This window comes from Cricetulus griseus, chromosome X (genome assembly GCF_003668045.3).
Source record: "Cricetulus griseus strain 17A/GY chromosome X, alternate assembly CriGri-PICRH-1.0, whole genome shotgun sequence".
NCBI classification, from domain to species: Eukaryota; Metazoa; Chordata; class Mammalia; order Rodentia; family Cricetidae; genus Cricetulus; species Cricetulus griseus.
In genome coordinates, this window is record NC_048604.1 from 14,842,363 (window position 1) to 14,846,688 (window position 4,326).

General features: G+C 42.2%; 1 pseudogene; it reads left to right on the forward strand.

Moving 5' to 3' along the window:
* Window positions 1-1,109: 1,109 nt before the first annotated feature.
* Window positions 1,110-2,616, forward strand: LOC100766208 (annotated as a pseudogene).
* Window positions 2,617-4,326: the final 1,710 nt, after the last annotated feature.

Below are 4,326 nucleotides of genomic sequence, written 5' to 3' on the forward strand. Positions count from 1 at the left end.
GTAGGGGAGGACGGAAGGGAGAAGGGAACTGGGATTGTCATGTAAAACAATCTTGTTTCTAATTCAAATAAAAAATGATAAAAAGTAAGACTTACAGATATGATAAATATAAATACAGGGAATGTAGAGACTGAGTGAATCTCTAGTCATCCTTTATTATTAGACATTTTTTACACAAAATTATAGAAATTCCTGGAAAAGTTTCAAGAAAAGTAGGAAATACCTACAACTTTCATATTACTGGCATGCTACAAAATATGTATTGATATGACCCAGAGTCACCCAAGAGCGAGATCTCAATTGAGGGATTTTCCAGATCAGAGTGGCCTGTGGATTTGTCTGTAAGGGATTGCCTTGATATAGTTAACATGGAAGGGCCCAGCTCACTGTGGGCAGCACTCCCTAGGCAGATCGTCCTAGACTGTACAAGAAAGCTATGCAAACAAACGAATGAAAGAAAGCCAACAAACAGTGTTCATCCATGATTTCTGCCTCAAATTCCTATTAGAATACCTGTGCTGACTTACTTCATAGCTAAGTATTACATATAAGCTAAATAAACCATTTTCTCCATTAAGTTGATTCAGGTCATGGCATTTGTCATAGCAACAGAAAGAAAACTAGAACAATACCTTACTTGCTTTTATTTTTTTATAAATTATAAAAATTACTAGACTAGACTAATAATTGTATATATGGTAAACACTTACACATAAATGTAAAATGAAATTAATATGTGTTTCTGTTTGTTTGAGTGAGAAAAAAAGAAAGAAAAGAAAAAAATCCCAAACACTGCCACCCACTGTGCCCCCGCGCATCCATCCCATCCCAGCCTGCCTGCTGCCGAACCCAGAAGCTCATGGCAAGTGCCTGTGGAGGTGCCAGGGTGCAGATCTGGCTAGCCCTTGATCAGACTAAGTCTGATCTCAAGATATTAGAGTTTAAGGCATTAAGAAAATAGCCTGGTATGATATAACATTTTAATTGGTTTAATTTAGCCATGCTATTGTGAATAAACTGTATTATGTATCATAATTGTGCGTGACTTTATGAGCTAAATAATTGAATGGAAAAAAAGGAAAAAAAAAAGAAAATAGCCTGAATTGTTCATGGAATTTTTCATCAGCATGTCTGAAACCATAAAATATAATGATGGTGATGATAAAACACTGTTTCTGAAAATGCTGAATGAACAGCGCCCGGAAGGAGAATTTTGTGACATCGCGATCGTGGTTAAAGATGTGAAGTTCAGAGCCCGCAGGTGTGTCATGGCGGCCTGAAGCACATCTTTCAAGAAGCTCGAGGTGGACAGCTCTTCCGTCTTAGAGATCAGCTTTGTCCACTCCAACATATTCGTACAGGTCCTGAACTACATGTACACAGCCAATATCTCCATGAAAAAGGGGGATGCAAACTTATAATGCAGTCCCGTCAGATTCTGGATATGTGCTTTTTGGATAAACTTTGTTCTCAGAAGTGTCACGTGTCTAGACCCAACAAGAGTAACGGCCAGTCGAAGACTAAGTATTGCGTCAAATTAAATCACCCCATCGGGAATGTCGCGCACGCGTGTCTAGTCCCGACAAAAGTAACGGCCAGTCGAAGACTTAAGTCTACGTCAAATTAAATCGCCCCATCGGGAATGTCGCGCACGCGTGTCTAGTCCCACAAGAGTAACGGCCAGTCGAAGACTAAGTACTACGTCAAATTAAATCGCCCCCTCGGGAATGTCGCGGACACTCAGGGTGATGACGTGGAAGAGAACGGGACCAGGATAACAACCGTTCGGACGACACAGTAGAAGGCATTCTCCCGAGTCAGGAGGACGGCAAGTCTCCCGTAACTACCCTCGGGGTGCGGGAAGCGATTTTTAAAAAGCTGGCGAGCGAGGAAGTCCAGGAAGTGAACTTCTACGGCCAGGAAATGGAATCCCTGGAGACTCCCGAGTACCAAGAATTGGAGTCTCAGCCCCCTGAAGCCTTACCATTTGCCGATGAGATGGGTGACGTGAAAGACGAGGAGACTCCAGGCTGGGAAACGGCTGCCAGTGACATGAAGTTTGAGTATCTGCTTTACAGTCATCCCCAGGAGCAGCTCGCCTGCCAGGTGTGTGCTAAGACATTTTCTGACAAAGGCAGACTGAGGAAGCATGAGAAGCTGCACACGGCAGACAGGCCGTTTGTCTGTGAGGTGTGTACGAAGGGTTTCACCACCCAGGCGCACCTGAAAGAACACCTAAAAATCCACACAGGGTATAAGCCCTACAGCTGTGAGGTGTGCCAGAAGTCGTTTATCCGTGCCCCGGACCTGAAGAAGCACCAGCGGGTTCACAGCAACGAGAGACCATTTGCGTGTCACATGTGTGACAAAGCCTTCAAATACACGTCTCACCTCAAGGACCACGAGAGGAGACACAGAGGTGAGAAGCCTTTCGTGTGCAGCACCTGCACCAAGGCGTTTGCCAAGGGTTCGGATCTGAAGCGGCACGTGAACCATATGCACAACAACAGGAAGCAGGCGACCCCCAGCACCACCCAGAGTGACACGGAACAGTTGCAGTCTGTGCCTATGGCTGCCGAGGCCGAGGAGCAGCTGGAGACGATGGCCTGTAGCTAGTGTCGGCGCGGGAACACTTGGCCTGGGAGGTCAATGCCGAGGTTGCCTTGATCGTAGCCTCTCAACACCTTTGACTGCCTCTTTGGCAACTTACAGTGTTGTATGGCTGGACCTAAGGCAGAGCTCGCTCTGGTTACGTAATTTTCAAGTTTCTCAAGGTAGTTATGTTCCTATGTTCGGACCAAACACGTTTTCTCCCCCAGTTGTCTCTAGTATTCATGTTCCCTGTAAGCTCCCCTAGCCCTTCTCTGCGGTTTTAATTTGAAAACTCCTCTGTCCAGTTTAAAGTGAGGGGCTTCTGTTCCATTCCTGATTCCTCTACACTTGCCAACTGGGTGAGTGCACCACATAGAGTCATTGAAAAAAAAATTGATTTCCTAATCGTCCCAATACATGTGACTTCCGGTCAAAACATCAGTCTTAGTAACTGGATACAAGAACTTCCTGTCACTGCGGGGAAAAAAACGTTGGCGCATGCGGACGCAGGACAAATACAAAACCAAGTTTGGAAACATGGAATGGTGTTAGTTTTGTATTTCCCTTTGGTTGATTTTTAGATATCTCTCTATATACCTGTTTTATTTTGTTTGTTTTTTGTTTTTTAGGGTTTTTTTTGGTTCTTTTGGGTTTTTTTGTTTTTGTTTTTGTTCTTGTTTTTGTTTTTACTGTTTCTGAGGACAGTAAATGGTTGCCTTGCTGAAGTGTTTCTTAATCCTTTGATGATGACCCCTGTACCAACCCCAAATGCTGCAGGTCATGTGTGCCTCAGAGTGAGTGAGACCTCTGGAATTCTGGCCGTGCCTGAACCAAGTTCCTCTTTCATCCAGGGTGGGCTGTTCTATCTGAAGGTCTGTGTTGTGAACCAGTAGTGAGAGGAGGAGAGAAGTCTCCAAGACAAGGTTTCCACAGGTACAGAAACCCAAGATTTCCTAGGTCTTCAAATCCTGACTGATTTCAGAATTGGTCTTCTATTCAAGATCGAAATGAGGACGAGAAACAGAAGTGATTCTTGAGATGTTTTTGTAGTTAACAGATGATAAAGCTTTGGCGCTCTATGCGGCACTCCGTTTCTCACAAAGAAGATGCTGAAATGCATTTAAGACCTTTCAAATGTGTAAATAGTAGTGTTGGTCCTACATGTTTCAAGGAAAAGGACAGCTGCACTTTTATTTTATTTTATTTTATTTTATTTTGCACTTTGGATTAAAGTGCCTTTCATTGGCAACAAACATCAGACTGTCTAAACGAGTATTGAAGATCATCAGACCAAAAACTTTTGTTTTCCAAGTATGTTTTATCACTGGCTACAGTTTTCAGTAGAAGCTGGTTGCCTTTTTGTTGCCATAAATTAGAAATATGAACTTTGTTTCAGATCTGGCATACTAAATGTGCTTTTAACTATTTCCTTACAAGTATATTGAGATGCCAGGAGAGTTTGAATTACATTCTGTGAGAGAGTACTAGATGATTGTTTCTATAGTTGTAGAAAGTGCCAACTTTTAAGGTTCATGTTTTGTTCTTAAGTTGTTCTTTAAAAAAAACATTAAAATGATTTCATTACAAAAAAATGAGTAGTTGTAGACAATCAATAAAGACCAGGGTGGAAAGTATTAAAATTGAAAACAATAAAACAAATCAATAAAATGAATAGTTGGTTCTTTGAACAAATAAAAAATATTTGAAAAACCCTTAGCCAAATTACCCAAAATA